At 49.1% G+C, this 17,642-nt stretch overlaps 1 protein-coding gene across 4 annotated transcripts in view; it reads left to right on the top strand.

The window, feature by feature from the left end:
- The window catches only part of FBXO15 (F-box protein 15), a 660,886-nt gene that overhangs the window by 156,831 nt on the left and 486,413 nt on the right, over positions 1–17,642 (top strand). The window lies entirely within an intron of this gene.

A 17,642-nucleotide genomic window follows, 5' to 3' on the forward strand; every position in this document is an offset into this window, starting at 1 on the left:
TTCTTCGCTGGGCGGAAAATCATGTGATAGCACTGTCAGCAGTGTTCATTCCGGGAGTGGACAACTGGGAAGCAGACTTCCTCAGCAGACACGATCTTCACCCGGGGGAGTGGGGTCTTCACCCAGAAGTCTTCCACATGATTGTGAACCGTTGGGAAAAACCAAAGGTGGACATGATGGCGTCCCGCCTCAACAAAAAACTGGACAGATATTGCGCCAGGTCAAGGGACCCTCAGGCAATAGCTGTGGACGCTCTGGTAACACTGTGGGTGTACCAGTCAGTGTATGTGTTCCCTCCTCTTCCTCTCATACCAAAAGTACTGAGAATCATAAGAAGGAGAGGAGTAAAGACTATACTCGTGGCTCCGGATTGGCCAAGAAGGACTTGGTACCCAGAAATTCAAGAGATGCTCACGGAAGACCCGTGGCCTCTACCTCTAAGAAAGGACCTGCTCCAGCAGGGACCATGTCTGTTCCAAGACTTACCGCGGCTGCGTTTGACGGCATGGCGGTTGAACGCCGGATCCTGAAGGAAAAAGGCATTCCGGATGAAGTCATCCCTACCCTGATCAAAGCCAGGAAGGATGTAACCGTACAACATTATCACCGTATTTGGCGTAAATATGTTGCGTGGTGCGAGGCCAGGAAGGCCCCTACAGAGGAATTTCAACTGGGTCGATTCCTGCATTTCCTGCAAACAGGACTGTCTATGGGCCTCAAATTAGGGTCCATTAAGGTTCAAATTTCGGCCCTGTCAATATTCTTCCAAAAAGAACTAGCTTCTGTTCCTGAAGTTCAGACGTTTGTCAAGGGAGTACTGCATATACAGCCTCCTTTTGTGCCTCCAGTGGCACCTTGGGATCTCAATGTAGTTTTGGGTTTCCTAAAATCACATTGGTTTGAACCACTCACCACTGTGGACTTAAAATATCTCACATGGAAAGTGGTAATGCTGTTAGCCCTGGCTTCAGCCAGGCGTGTCTCAGAATTGGCGGCTTTATCCTATAAAAGCCCTTACCTAATTTTTCATACGGACAGGGCAGAATTGAGGACTCGTCCTCAATTTCTCCCTAAGGTGGTTTCAGCATTTCACTTAAACCAGCCTATTGTGGTGCCTGCGGCTACTAGGGACTTGGAGGATTCCAAGTTGCTGGACGTAGTCAGGGCCCTGAAAATATATTTTTCCAGGACGGCTGGAGTCAGAAAATCTGACTCGCTGTTTATCCTGTATGCACCCAACAAGCTGGGTGCTCCTGCTTCTAAGCAGACGATTGCTCGTTGGATTTGTAGTACAATTCAGCTTGCACATTCTGTGGCAGGCCTGCCACAGCCAAAATCTGTAAAAGCCCATTCCACACGGAAAGTGGGCTCATCTTGGGCGGCTGCCCGAGGGGTCTCGGCTTTACAACTTTGCCGAGCAGCTACTTGGTCAGGGGCAAACACGTTTGCTAAATTCTACAAATTTGATACCCTGGCTGAGGAGGACCTGGAGTTCTCTCATTCGGTGCTGCAGAGTCATCCGCACTCTCCCGCCCGTTTGGGAGCTTTGGTATAATCCCCATGGTCCTTTCGGAGTCCCCAGCATCCACTAGGACGTTAGAGAAAATAAGAATTTACTTACCGATAATTCTATTTCTCATAGTCCGTAGTGGATGCTGGGCGCCCATCCCAAGTGCGGATTGTCTGCATTACTTGTACATAGTTATTGTTACAAAAATCGGGTTATTGTTGTTGTGAGCCATCTTTTCAGAGGCTCCTTCTGTTATCATGCTGTTAACTGGGTTCAGATCACAAGTTGTACGGTGTGATTGGTGTGGCTGGTATGAGTCTTACCCGGGATTCAAAATCCTTCCTTATTGTGTACGCTCGTCCGGGCACAGTATCCTAACTGAGGCTTGGAGGAGGGTCATAGGGGGAGGAGCCAGTGCACACCAGGTAGTCCTAAAGCTTTTTACTTTTGTGCCCAGTCTCCTGCGGAGCCGCTATTCCCCATGGTCCTTTCGGAGTCCCCAGCATCCACTACGGACTATGAGAAATAGAATTATCGGTAAGTAAATTCTTATTTTCTCTGACGTCCTAGTGGATGCTGGGTACTCCGTAAGGACCATGGGGAATAGACGGGCACCGCAGGAGACTGGGCACTCTTTAAAGAAAGATTAGGTACTACATCTGGTGTGCACTGGCTCCTCCCTCTATGCCCCTCCTTCAGACCTCAGTTAGAATCTGTGCCCGGCCTGAGCTGGATGCACTTAGTGGGCTCTCCTGAGTTCACTATAAAGAAAGTATTTGTTAGGTTTTTTATTTTCAGTGAGATCTGCTGGCAACAGACTCACTGCTACGTGGGACTTAGGGGAGAGAAGCAAACCTACCTGCTTGCAGCTAGCTTGTGCTTCTAAGGCTACTGGACACCATTAGCTCCAGAGGGATCGAACACAGGGCCCGACCTCGATTGTCCGTTCCCAGAGCCGCGCCGCCGTCCCCCTTGCAGAGCCAGAAGACAGAAGAAACCGGAGAAAATCGGCGGCTGAAGACTCCGGTCTTCAATAAGGTAGCGCACAGCACTGCAGCTGTGCGCCATTGCTCCCACAGCACACCACTCGCTCCGGTCACTGGTGGGTGCAGGGCGCTGGGGGGGGGGGGGGGGCGCCCTGGGCTGCAATTTGTATACCTTTTGGCAAAAAAAGCAAATAATACAGTGTATAACACTGTATATGTGCAAAAAACCCCGCCATTAACGTTATAAAAAGCGGGAGAAGCCCGCCGCTGAAGGGGCGGGGCTATCTTCCTCAGCACAGCCAGCGCCATTTTCTCTTCACAGCTCCGCTGGAAGGACGCTCCCCAGGCTCTCCCCTGCAGTATACACTACAGAAAGGGTAAAAAAGAGAGGGGGGGCACATAAATTTAGGCGCAAATTGTGATATAAGCAGCTATAGGGGGAAAATTCACTTTGTGTATAGTGTATATCCCTCTGTTATATAGCGCTCTGGTGTGTGCTGGCATACTCTCTCTCTGTCTCCCCAAAGGACTTTGTGGGGTCCTGTCCTCAGTCAGAGCATTCCCTGTGTGTGTGTGCGGTGTGTCGGTACGGCTGTGTCGACATGTTTGATGAGGACGCTTACGTGGAGGCGGAGCAGGTGCCGATAAGTGTGATGTCGCCCCCTGCGGGGCCGACACCTGAGTGGATGGATATGTGGAAGGTATTAACCGACAGTGTCAACTCCTTGCATAAAAGGTTCGATGACGCAGCTTTGGGACAGCCGGCATCTCAGCCCGCGCCTGCCCAGGCATCTCAGAGGCCGTCAGGGGCTCAAAAATGCCCGCTACCTCAGATGGCAGACACAGATGTTGACACGGAGTCTGACTCCAGTGTCGACGAGGATGAGACAAATGTACAATCCACTAGGGCCATCCGATGCATGATTACGGCAATGAAAAATGTGTTGCACATTTCTGACATTAACCCGGTTACCACAAAAAAGGGTATTATGTTTGGGGAGAAAAAGCAGCCAGTGACTTTTCCCCCATCTTATGAGTTAAATGAATTGTGTGAAGAAGCGTGGGGTTCCCCAGATAAGAAACTAGTAATTTCTAAGCGGTTACTAATGGCGTACCCTTTCCCGCCTACGGATAGGTTACGCTGGGAGACATCCCCTAAGGTGGACAAGGCGCTCACACGCTTATCAAAAAAGGTGGCACTGCCTTCTCAGGATACGGCCGCCTTAAAGGAGCCTGCAGATAGAAAGCAGGAGGCTATCCTGAAGTCTGTGTATACACACTCAGGTACTATACTGAGACCTGCTATTGCTTCAGCATGGATGTGTAGTGCTGCAGCAGCGTGGTCTGATTCCCTGTCTGATAACATTAATTCCCTTGACAGGGACACTATATTGCTAACCATAGAGCATATTAAAGACGTAGTCTTATATATGAGAGATGCACAGAGGGACATTTGCCGGCTGGCATCTAGAATTAATGCAATGTCCAGTTCTGCCAGGAGAGTATTATGGACTCGGCAGTGGACAGGTGATGCTGATTCTAAAAGGCACATGGAAATTTTGCCTTATAAGGGTGAGGAATTGTTTGGGGACGGTCTCTCGGACCTCGTATCCACAGCAACAGCTGGGAAGTCGACTTTTTTACCTCAGGTTCCCTCACAGCCTAAGAAAGCACCGTATTATCAAGTACAGTCCTTTCGGCCTCAGAAAGGCAAGCGGGTTAGAGGCGCGTCCTTTCTGCCCAGAGGCAGGGGTAGAGGGAAAAAGCTGCACCATACAGCCATTTCCCAGGAACAAAAATCCTCCCCTGCTTCCACTAAGTCCACCGCATGACGCTGGGGCTCCACATGTGGAGCCAGGTGCGGTGGGGGCCCGTCTCCGGAACTTCAGCGACCAGTGGGTTCGCTCACAGGTGGATCTCTGGGTTCTACAAGTGGTATCTCAGGGATACAAGCTGGAGTTCGAGACGTCTCCCCCTCGCCGTTACCTCAAATCAGCCTTGCCAGCTACTCCCCAGGACAGGGAGGTAGTACTGGCGGCAATTCACAAGCTGTACCTCCTGCAGGTGATAATCAAAGTTCCCCTCCTTCAACAGGGACGGGGTTACTATTCCACAATGTTTGTGGTACCGAAACCAGACGGTTCGGTGAGACCCATTCTAAATTTGAAATCCTTGAACACTTATATAAGAAAGTTCAAATTCAAAATGGAATCGCTCAGGGCGGTTATTGCAAGCCTGGAAGAGGGAGATTACATGGTATCACTGGACATCAAGGATGCTTACCTACATGTCCCCATTTACCCACCTCACCAGGTGTACCTCTGTTTTGTGGTACAGGACTGCCATTACCAATTCCAGACGTTGCCGTTTGGTCTGTCCACGGCACCGAGGGTATTTACCAAAGTAATGGCCGAAATGATGATACTCCTTCGAAAGAAGGGAGTTATAATTATCCCGTACTTGGACGATCTCCTTATAAAGGCGAGGTCCATGGAGCAGTTGTTGGTCGGAGTAGCACTATCTCAGGAAGTGCTACAACAGCACGGCTGGATTCTGAATATCCCAAAGTCGCAGCTGGTTCCTACGACGCGTCTGCTGTTCCTGGGTACGATTCTGGACACAGAACAGAAGAAGGTGTTTCTCCCGGAGGAGAAGGCCAAGGAGTTGTCATCTCTGGTCAGAGACCTCCTGAAACCAAAACAGGTGTCGGTGCATCACTGCACGCGAGTCCTGGGAAAGATGGTAGCTTCTTACGAAGCAATTTCCTTCGGCAGGTTCCATGCAAGGATCTTTCAGTGGGATCTGCTAGACAAGTGGTCCGGATCGCATCTTCAGATGCATCGGCTGATCACCCTGTCCCCGAGGGCCAGGGTGTCTCTGCTGTGGTGGCTGCAGAGTGCTCATCTTCTCGAGGGCCACAGATTCGGCATACAGGACTGGGTCCTGGTGACCACGGATGCAAGCCTCCGAGGTTGGGGGGCAGTCACTCAGGGAAGAAACTTCCAAGGACAATGGTCGAGTCAGGAGGCTTCCCTACACATAAATATTCTGGAACTAAGGGCCATTTACAATGCCCTAAGCCAGGCAAAACCCCTGCTTCAAAACCAGCCGGTGCTGATTCAGTCAGACAACATCACGGCGGTCGCCTATGTAAACCGACAGGGCGGCACAAGAAGAAGGATGACGATGGCAGAAGCCACAAGGATTCTCCGATGGGCGGAAAATCACGTGATCGCACTGTCAGCAGTGTTCATTCCGGGAGTGGACAACTGGGATGCAGACTTCCTCAGCAGGCACGACCTCCACCAGGGAGAGTGGGGACTTCATCCAGAAGTCTTCCGGCTGATTGTAAATCGTTGGGAAAGGCCACAGGTGGACATGATGGCGTCCCGCCTCAACAAAAAGCTAAAAAGATATTGCGCCAGGTCAAGGGACCCTCAGGCGATAGCTGTGGACGCTCTAGTGACACCGTGGGTGTACCAGTCGGTGTATGGGTTCCCTCCTCTTCCTCTCATACCAAAGGTACTGAGGATAATAAAGAAAGAGAGGAGTAAGAACTATACTCATCGTTCCGGATTGGCCAAGAAGGACTTGGTACCCGGAACTACAAGAAATGATCTCAGAGGACCCTTGGCCTCTGCCGCTCCGACAGGACCTGCTACAGCAGGGGCCCTGTCTGTTCCAAGACTTACCGCGGCTGCGTTTGACGGCATGGCGGTTGAACGCCGGATCCTGATGGAAAAGGGCATTCCGGTTGAAGTCATTCCTACGCTGATAAAAGCTAGGAAGGATGTGACAGCAAAACATTATCACCGCATATGGCGAAAATATGTTGCTTGGTGTGAGGCTATGAAGGCCCCAACAGAAGAATTTCAGCTGGGTCGATTTCTGCACTTCCTACAGTCAGGAGTGACTATGGGCCTAAAATTGGGATCCATTAAAGTCCAGATTTCGTCCCTGTCTATTTTCTTTCAAAAAGAACTGGCTTCACTGCCTGAAGTTCAGACGTTTGTTAAGGGAGTGCTGCATATTCAGCCCCCTTCTGTGCCTCCAGTGGCACCTTGGGATCTCAACGTTGTGTTGGATTTCCTAAAATCACATTGGTTTGAGCCACTTCAGACCGTGGAGTTGAAATATCTCACGTGGAAAGTGGTCATGCTTTTGGCCTTGGCTTCGGCTAGGCGTGTGTCAGAATTGGCGGCTTTGTCATGTAAAAGCCCCTATCTGATCTTCCATATGGACAGGGCAGAATTGAGGACTCGTCCCCAATTTCTCCCTAAGGTGGTATCAGCGTTTCATTTGAACCAACCTATTGTGGTGCCTGCGGCTACTCGGGACTTGGAGGCTTCCAAGTTGCTGGATGTAGTCCGGGCCCTGAAAATCTATGTTTCCAGGACGGCTAGAGTCAGAAAAACTGACTCGCTGTTTATCCTGCATGCACCCAACAAGCTGGGTGCTCCTGCTTCTAAGCAGACTATTGCTCGCTGGATCTGTAGCACAATTCAACTTGCTCATTCTGCGGCTGGACTGCCGCATCCTAAATCAGTCAAAGCCCATTCCACGAGGAAGGTGGGCTCTTCTTGGGCGGCTGCCCGAGGGGTCTCGGCTTTACAACTTTGCCGAGCTGCTACCTGGTCGGGATCAAACACGTTTGCAAAATTCTACAAGTTTGATACCCTGGCTGAGGAGGACCTTGAGTTTGCTCATTCGGTGCTGCAGAATCATCCGCACTCTCCCGCCCGTTTGGGAGCTTTGGTATAATCCCCATGGTCCTTACGGAGTACCCAGCATCCAGTAGGACGTCAGAGAAAATAAGATTTTACTCACCGGTAAATCTATTTCTCGTAGTCCGTAGTGGATGCTGGGAGCCCGTCCCAAGTGCGGAATTCTGCAATACTTGTATATAGTTATTGCTTAACTATAGGGTTTTTTGTTCTGAGCCATCTGTTTAATGAGGCTCAGTTGTTGTTCATACTGTTAACTGGGTATAGTAATCACGAGTTGTACGGTGTGGCTGGTATGAGTCTTACCCTGGATTCCAAATCCTTTCCTTGTAATGTCAGCTCTTCCGGGCACAGTTTCCCTAACTGAGGTCTGGAGGAGGGGCATAGAGGGAGGAGCCAGTGCACACCAGATGTAGTACCTAATCTTTCTTTAAAGAGTGCCCAGTCTCCTGCGGAGCCCGTCTATTCCCCATGGTCCTTACGGAGTACCCAGCATCCACTTACTACGAGAAATAGATTTACCGGTGAGTAAAATCTTATTTTTGCTGACAGAAAGGGCTATCCTTCAGTAAGCCATTCACAAATTGGAAAGGTCAGATGTAATGGTTCCAGTTCCACCTCATCTGGTAAACCAGGGTTACTATTCAAACCTGTTTGTGGTACCGAAACCGGATGGTTCGGTCAGGCCAATTTTGAACCTGAAGTTGCTAAACCCTTATCTGAGGGAATTCAAGTATAAAATGGAGTCTCTGAGAGTGGTGATCTCATGGCTGGAGGAGGGAGAGTATCTGGTGTCCTTGGACATCAAGGATGCGTACCTCCACATTCCGATTTGGCCGCCACACCAGACTTATCTCAGATTTGCGCTGTTGGACTGTCACTATCCGTTCCAGGCACTGCCATTCGGCCTCTACACAGCACCGAGGGTGTACACCAAGGTAATGGCAGAGATGATGATTCTCCTTTGCAGGCAGGGGGTGAATGTAATTCCTTATCTGGACGATCTGCTGATAAAGGCATCTTCCGGGGAAAGGTTTTTGCAGTCCATTGCTCTCAAGAATCGACTTCTCAGGGAACATGGATGGATCCTGAATCTTCCAAAGTCACATTTGGAGCCGACAAGGAGATTGTCTTTCCTGGGCATGATCCTCAACACGGAAGTGCAGAGGGTATTTCTACCGGTGGAAAAGGCGTTGGTGATCCAAGCTATGGTCCGGGATGTCTTGAAGCCTACCTGGGGATCGCTTCATCAGTGCATTCGCCTTCTGGGGAAGATGGTTGCCTCCTACGATGATCTTCAGTACGGAAGATTTCATGCACGATCCTTCCAACTGGATCTTCTGGACAAGTGGTCGGGATCTCATCTGCACATACACCAGGGGATTTGTCTGTCGCCAAAATCCAGGATTTCACTTCTGTGGTGGCTACAATTGCCTCACCTTCTCGAGGGCCACAGGTTCGGGATTCAGAACTGGATCCTTCTAACCACGGATGCAAGTCTCAGAGGTTGGGGCGCAGTCACCCAAGGGGAGACATTCCAAGGAAGGTGGTCAAGTCTGGAATCCATTTTTCCAATCAACATTCTGGACCTAAGAGCCGTGTACAACGGTCTTCTACAGGCGGCACATCTTCTGCAAGATCGGGCCATTCAGGTGCAGTCGGACAATGTAACGATGGTGGCCTACGTAAACCGACAGGGCAGAATGCAGAGCTGCAATGTCAGAGGTAAAAAGAATCATCCTCTGGGCAGAAAGGCACGCGTTGGCGCTGTCAGCAATCTTCATTCCGGGAGTGGACAACTGGGAAGCGACTTCCTCAGTAGACACGATCTCCATCCAGGAGAGTGGGGCCTCCATCCGGAGGTGTTCACGGAGGTGACAAATCTTTCGGATGTACTCCAAATAGACATTATTGCCTGCCGTCTCAACAAGAAGCTTCGGAGGTACTATTCCAGGTAAAGAGACCCGCAAGCAGTGGCGGTGGACGTCCTGCTGACTCCGTGGGTGTTCAAGTCAGTGTACGTGTTTCCTCCACTTCCACTCATTCCAAGGATTCTAAAACTCATAAAGAGAACAAGGGTTCAGGCAATCCTCATTGCTCTGGATGTACTGCTGGAAGATCCGAGGCCTCATCCTCTTCGGGAGGACCTGCTGCAACAGGGGCCGTTCGCTTATCAAGACTTACCATGGCTACGTTTGACGGCATGGAGGTTGAATGCCAGATATTAGCTCGGAAGGGCATTCCAAACAGTTATTCCTACCCTGATACAGGCTAGGAAAGGAGTAATGTCTAAACATTACCATCGCATTTGGAAAAAGTATGTATCTTGGTGTGAATCCAAGAAGTTTCCTACGGTGGAGTTTCAACTGGGACGGTTTCTCCTCTTCCTGCAAGCAGGTGTGGATATGGGCCTGAGTTTGGGATCCATAATGGTCCAGATTTCGGCCTTATCCATTTTCTTCCAGAAACAACTGGCTTCCCTCCCTGAGGTTCAGACTTTCTTGAAAGGGGTTCTGCACATCCAGCCTCCCTTTGTGCCGCCAGTGGCACCCTGTGATCTTAACGTGGTGTTACAGTTCCTCCAGTTGGATTGGTTCGAACCTCTACAGGTGGTTGAGGACATGTGTGTCGGAGTTGGGGGCTTTGTCTTGTAAAAGCCCCTACTTGATCTTCCATGAAGATAGAGCTGAGCTCCGGATACGTCAGTAATTCCTTCCAAAGGTTGTGTCGGCTTTTCATATCAACCAAACTAAAAGAAAAAGCGGTGTTTATATATGTCCAGAGCGCATGTAAAACAAACAATATAAAAGGTACATTCTTTTCTTTTACTGAAGATGAACGATGTCCTTCATAAGGGTTTCACTGATGGAACTTTCCTCCTCGAGGTATCGTATCGTGGTCATGCAAATGAAAGAAGAAGGACAAATGTGTAGACCAATTTTCACACAAATTCAAACATTCTATGACACTAGGACAAAGGGGCGTACCCAACTCACACAGAAACAAGTGAGTGGAAACCCATAAAGGTATCTTTAAAAATTTCCTTTCAACATAGACGTGAAGATTTCAAGCGTACCCAGAACTCACACTACTGGCGAGATGGAAAAACACATAAAGGTATCTTTCAAGCCTGTCAGAAGCGTAACCCAACTTTCACAGAATGGAAGTAAAACATACATATAAAGGTATCTTTCTCAGGAAACAATTAGGTGCGTACCACAACTCACTCAAAGTTAGGGTAGATGACTCCTATCAAGGTATCTTTAGCCTTTAAACACTTGATCTGTGCAAGGGGATATTACCCCAGAAAAATTCAGGAAAAGAACCAGGAAAAAAACCTTCTTTGTAAATACAAAAGGAGGATTTATTTACAGCAGTCCGAAATACATCAAAGGTACTTCCAAATGAAAACAGGATGATAAAATCACAAAAAAAATGATGAAAAATAATGAAAATTAAAAAATCCAGCTTAGGTCATCCAGACTACTCACAGTACAGCTGTTCTACGCGTTTCGGTCCTTAGCTGGACCTTTTCATATCAACCAACCTATTGTGGTGCCAGATGCTACTGACTCCTCAATTCCGTCAAAGTCCTTGTATGTTGTAAGGGGTCTGAAAATCTAAATGAAGAGGACTGCTCGTCACAGAAAATCAGACTCTCTGTTTGTCCTGTATGATCCCAAGAAAATTGGGTGTCCTGCTTCTAAGCAGACGATCTCTCGCTGGATCAGGGTCTTTATCCAGCATGCATATTCTACGGCAGTATTGCTGTGTCCTAAATCTGTTAAGGCCCACTCTACTCGTAAAGTAGGTTCTTCCTGGGCGGCTGCCCGGGGGTCTCGGCTTTACAGCTTTGCCGAGCGGCTACTTGGTCAGGGCCGAACATGTTTGACCAAACTTTAGGTCCTCAGAGGCCAATTTATCGTACTTGTAGAACTTGGCAATCAGTTCTGCAGGAGCCTTCGCGCTCTCCCTCCCGTTCTTGGAGCTTTAGTACATGAAACACTCAGAGAAGCGCTACCATTAGACAGCATTAATAAAATGTATTATTAAAAATATTTGATATATAACTATCACAATTCAGTAAATAAACCAAGTATCCTGTGGTATAGTAAACTTGTGTAATATACACCAAACATTAGTAGCTAAAGATAGTAACAAATATAAGATACATTGTAAAAACTCCCTTGGAAAAACGTAACCACCTGTATTCCGGATAAAGATGCAGCATTTATGCTTAACTGATGCTTCTTAAATTAAGCTCCATGCATGGGCTAATTGGTCACATAAATTTATTAGATGTTTCTTTGAAAGTCCATCCACACTTAAAATGATGTACACTTGAACTATCCACCATTTAATAAACAGCTTGAGTGCTCACAGTCTCATCCATCAATATAAAAAGGCTTTTTATGGGCAGCTTATATGGACATATTTCCATGCATGATGCAGTGACTTTTAAGCTGGAACCGCTATTTGAACAGTCTCGTGCAAAGCTTACCCAGGCCTTTAAAGGTGGAGGAATTAACCGCTGTCTACTTCCTGATAGTGGGCGCCGGCTGCCCACACCGCTGTACAGCGGCACAGAAGGAGCTGTCAATAGCACTGAATGGGGGCTGGACTCACAGGACAATGTCGGAGCGCGGCTGATCCGGACCAGAAGCCGTTCGCTCGTGGTTACGTGGCGGGAGCCGCCGAAGCGCACTGCTTGTGTGTTGAGTCTTTGATGATAACCAGGATACTGGACAGAATGTCGGCCGGGATGCTTGACGCGTTTCTCAGCCTCGAGAACAGGGGCTGTTTCATCTGTTTGTCCTGTATGATCCCAAGAAAATTGGGTGTCCTGCTTCTAAGCAGACGATCTCTCACTGGATCAGGGTCTTTATCCAGCATGCATATTCTACGGCAGGATTGCTGTGTCCTAAATCTGTTAAGGCCCACTCTACTCGTAAAGTAGGTTCTTCCTGGGCGGCTGCCCGGGGGTCTCGGCTTTACAGCTTTGCCGAGCGGCTACTTGGTCAGGGCCGAACATGTTTGCCAAGTTCTACAAGTACGATAAATTGGCCTCTGAGGACCTAAAGTTTGGTCAATCAGTTCTGCAGGAGCCTTCGCGCTCTCCCTCCCGTTCTTGGAGCTTTGGTACATCCCCATGGTACTAATGTGGACCCCAGCATCCTCTAGGACGTAAGAGAAAATAGGATTTTAATTACCTACCGGTAAATCTTTTTCTCGTAGTCCGTAGAGGATGCTTACTTGGTTCAGACGTTTCAGACACGTCTGGGTGTCGTTCGGCCTGGATCCCTGGGTACAGGATGTTGTGTCTCAGGGGTACAGACTGGAGTTTCAAGAACTCGCGCCTCACCGATTCTTCAAATCAGGCTTGCCAGCTTTGCTGACAGATAGGGCTATCCTACAGGAAGCCATCCTAAAATTGGAAAAGTCACAGGTCATTGTCCCAGTTCCACCTCATATGCAAAACAAGGGTTATTATTCAAACCTTTTCGTGGTACCGAAACCGGATGGTTTGGTCAGATCAATTGTGAATTTGAAACATTGAACCCTTACCTGAGGGTGTTCAAATTCAAAATGGAGTCTCTCAGAGCAGTGATTTCAGGTCTGGAGGAGGGAGAGTTTCTGGTATCCCTGGATATCAAGGATGCGTACCTCCACATTCTGATTTGGCCTCCGCACCAGGCTTATCTCAGATTTGCACTGTTAGACAGTCACTATCAATTTCAGGCACTGCCATTCGGCCTCGCCACAGCACCGAGGGTGTTCACCAAGGTGATGGTAGAGATGATGGTTCTCCTCCGCAGACAGGGGGTGAACATAATCCCATATCTGGACGATCTGCTGATAAAAGCATCATCCAGGGAGACGTTATTGCAGTCCATTGTTTTCACGACTCGTCTGCTCAGAGAACACAGTTGGATCCTGAACCTTCCAAAATCACATTTGGAGCCGACCAGGAGGTTGTCTTTTCTGGGAATGATCCTCGACACGGAAGTGCAGAGGGTGTTTCTCCCGGAGGAGAAAGCGTTGGTGATACAAACAATGGTCCGGGATGTACTGAAGCCAGCCCGGGTTTCGGTTCATCAGTGCATTCGCCTTCTGGGGAAGATGGTGGCCTCTTACGAGGCTCTTCAGTACGGAAGGTTTCATGCCTGGTCCTTCCAACTGGATCTCCTGGACAAGTGGTCGGGATCTCATCTACACATGCACTATAGATTGTCTGTCGCCGAAAGCCAGAATTTGACTCCTCTGGTTGCTGCAACTACCTCACCTTCTGGAGGGCCACAGGTTCGGGATTCAGGACTAGATCATTCTAACCACGGATGCAAGTCTCCGGGCCTGGGGCGCAGTCACTCGGGGAAACCTACCAAGGACAGTGGTCAAGCCTGAAATCAAGCCTTCCAATAAACATTCTGGAACTAAGAGCCGTCTGCAACGGTCTTCACCAAGCGGCCCATCTTCTGCGAGATCGAGCCATTCAAGTGCAGTCAGACAATGTAACGACGGTGGCTTACATAAACCGACAGGGCCGCAGGTTCGGGATTCAGGACTGGGTCCTTCTAACCACGGATGCGAGCCTCCGGGGCTGGGGCGCAGTGACTCAAGGAGAAACCTTCCAAGGAAGGTTGTCAAGTCTGGAAGCTGGCCTGCCAATCAACATTCTGGAGCTAAGAGCCGTCTACAACAGTCTTCTTCAGGCGGCCCATCTTCTAAGAAATCGGGCCATTCAAGTATAGTCGGACAATGTAACGACGGTGGCTTACATAAACCGACAGGGCGGAACGAAAAGCAGAGCTGCGATGTCAGAGGTGACAATCATCCTCTGGGCAGAAAAACACGCGTTGGCGCTCTCTGCATTCTTCATTCCGGGAGTGGACAACTGGGAAGCAGACTTCCTCAGCAGACACGATCTCCATCCGGGGGAGTGGGGTCTCCTTCCGGAGGTGTTCAAGGAAATAACAGACCTTTGGGGGTTACCCCAAATAGACATGATGGCCTCTCTTCTCAACAAGAAGCTTCAACGCTATTGTTCCAGGTCGAGTGACCCACAAGCAGTGGCAGTGGACGCCCTGGTGTCTCCGTGGGTGTTCCAGTCGGTGTACGTGTTTCCACCACTCTCACTCATTCCAAGAGTTCTAAAGCTCGTAAGGAGAACAAGAGTTCAAGCGATCCTCATTGCTCCAGACTGGCCAAGGCGGGTTTGGTACGCGGACCTTCTGAATCTCTTGCAGGAAGAGCAGTAGCATCTTCCTCTTCGGGAGGACCTGCTGCAGCAGGGGCCGTTCGCCTATCAAGACTTACCGCTGCTACGTTTGACGGCATGGAGGTTGAATGCCTGATACTAGCATGGAAGGGCATTCCGAAGAAGGTCATTCTTACCCTGATATAGGCTAGGAAAGGGGTAACGTTACCATCGTATTTGGAAGAAATAAGTCTCTTGGTGTGAGTCCAAGAAGTTTCCTGCGGTGGAGTTTCAATTTGGACGTTTTCTCCACTTCCTGCAAGCAGGTGTGGATCTAGGCCTGAGGTTGGGATCTGCGAAGGTCCAGATTTCGGCCCTGTCCATTTTCTTCCAGAAACAATTGGCTGCCCTCCCTGAGGTTCAGAAATTTTTGAAGGGAGTTCTGCACATCCAACCTCCCTTTGTACCGCCTACGGCGCCTCGGGACCTTAACGTGGTGTTGCAGTTTCTCCAGTCGGACTGGTTTGAGCCTCTACAGAAGGTTGAGGTCAAATTTCTTACATGGAAGGCTGTCACGTTGTTGGCCTTAGCTTCTGCTAGACGTGTGTCAGAATTGGGGCTTTGTCCTGTAAAAGCCCTTACTTGATATTCCCATAAGATAGAGCTGAGCTCCGCACACGTCAGCAGTTTCTTCCAAAAGTTGTGTTGGCATTTCATATCAACCAACCTATTGTGGTGCCAGTGGCTACTGACTCCTCAATTTCGTCAAAGTCCTTGGATGTTGTAAGGGCTTTGAGAATCTATGTGAAGAGAACTGCTCGTCACAGGAAATCGGACTCTGTTTGTCCTGTATGATCCCAAGAAAATTGGGTGTCCTGCTTCAAAGCAGACTATGGCCCTCATTCTGAGTTGTTCGCTCGCTAGCTGCTTTTAGCAGGATTGCAAACGCTAGGCCGCCGCCCTCTGGGAGTGTATCTTAGCTTAGCAGAATAGCGAACGAAAGATTAGCAGAACTGCTACTAAATAATTCCCTGCAGTTTCTGAGTAGCTCCAGACCTACTCCTAGACTGCGATCACCTCAGTCCGTTTAGTTCCTGGTTTGACGTCACAAACACGCTCTGCGTTCGGCCAGCCACTCCCCCGTTTCACCAGCCACTCCTGCGTTTTTACCTGGCACGCCTGCGTTTTTTTTAGCACACTCCCTGAAAACGCCCAGTTTCCGCACAGAAACACCCACTTCCTGTCAATCACACTACGATCACTCGAGCGAAGAAAAAACGTCGCTCGAGCTTGTGTAAATCTTCAAAGTTTTGTGTGAAAGTACTTAGCGCATGCGCGTTGCGTAGCATGCGCATTTTTGCAGTTTTTTCACTTGATCGCTGCACTGCGAAAATCGTCAGTGAGCGAACAACTCGGAATGACCACCTATATTTTGCTGGATTAGGTTCACTATCCAGCATGCTTATTCTATGGCAGGATTGCCGTGTCCAAAATCTGTTAAGGCCCACTTTACACGTAAGGTGGGTTCTTCCTATGCGGCTGCCCGGGGTGTCTCGGCGTTACAACTTTGCTGAGCGGCAACTTGGACTGGGTCGAACACGTTTGCTAAGTTCGATACTTTGGCCTCTGATGATCTGAAGTTTGGTCAATCAGTTCTGCAGGAGCCTCCGCGCTCTCCCTCCCGTTCTGGGAGCTTTGGTACATCCCCATGGTATTAATGTGGACCCCAGCATCCTCTAGGACGTAAGAGAAAAGAGGATCTGGTAAATCCTTTTCTCGTAGTCCGTAGAGTATGCTGGGCGCCCACCCAGCGCTTCGTTTTCCTGCAACCGTTATCTGGTTTAGTACAACTTTGTTTAGTTATGTACTGCATTGTTACTTGGTAAGTAATGTTTCAGCAGTTGCTGAGTTTTTCAAGCTAGTTAGCTTGATGTCTTGTTTGTGTGAGCTGGTATGAATCTCGCCACTATCTGTGTTAAATCCTTCTCTCGAAGATGTCCGTCTCCTCGGGCACAGTTTCTAGACTTGAGTCTGGTAGGAGGGGCATAGAGGGAGGAGCCAGCCCACACTTTCAAACTCTTAAAGTGCCAATGGCTCCTGGTGGAGCCGTCTATACCCCATGGTACTAATGTGGACCCCAGCATCTTATACGGACTACGAGAAAAGGATTTACCGGTAGGTAACCAAAATCCTATTTTTGTGGAGGTAAAATTAGCTAGCAAAAATTTTTAGACTTGTTCTCTTTTATATCGCACATTGGCACAACACTAAATGTACTCCACAGCTAATTAGTCCATAAGTGGATGCAAAAGTCTGTGCATGCTCCACACCATGCATAGGTACCTTTATGGTGTCATGGTCCGTGCTACCTGTCGGCCGTTCGTTCTGGTTGTGGGCCATCTCTGGGAGCTGTCATTCTTACTCTTCTGCTCAGCATCCCACATATCTGACTCCCACTGGCTCCGGTCTGTGGGTGCCACCATCTTGCCACAAGTCATCTGACTACTGATGTCCACTCACGGAGCTCCGAGATTGTCACTTGACCCACTTCCCCAATCCTGAGCTGGAAGGAGGTATAAAGGGATCTACCTGGAAAGCAAGACTGTGCCAAAGCAATGTAGCTATCTCAGCCATGTCCCTTTACTGAATCTGAGTTCCTGTGCACCCAGAATCTCACCATTGGTATCGCAGTGAGTATTACCGTTTCCAGTCCGGTTATTGTAGTGTGCATTACCGGTTCCAGTCAGGCCCAGCAGAGTGTGCAATACTGGTTCCAGCCCGGTTCCAGTCCAGTCTGGTGCCACAGTGTGCAGTACTGCATACTTGCCTACCTGACCCTCTCCATGAGGGAGAAAATGCTCTGTTCCTGGACTTTCCTGGTAATATATGATTGCCATCACCTGTGATGAGCTAGTTAATTGATAAGAAAGGTGTTTCACCACAGGTGATGGCAATCATACATTACCAGTATAGTCCAGGAACAGAGCATTTTCTCCCTCATGGAGAGGGTCAGGTAGGCAAGTATGCAGTACTGGCTCCAGTCAGGTCCCACAGTGGGCATCACCGATTTCACTCTGGTCCCGCAGAGAGCATTACTGGTTCCAGCAAGGTCCCACAGTGTGCATGTCCAATTCCTGCCGCTACAGCAATCTAATCACAGTTCCAGTTCTAGTCCAGTTCTTCAGAAGTAGTCTGTTCATGTGGTCCAGTCCGGCTAGCCAGAGTTC

The sequence above is a fragment of the Pseudophryne corroboree genome, chromosome 5 (genome assembly GCF_028390025.1).
Source record: "Pseudophryne corroboree isolate aPseCor3 chromosome 5, aPseCor3.hap2, whole genome shotgun sequence".
Taxonomy (NCBI): domain Eukaryota; kingdom Metazoa; phylum Chordata; class Amphibia; order Anura; family Myobatrachidae; genus Pseudophryne; species Pseudophryne corroboree.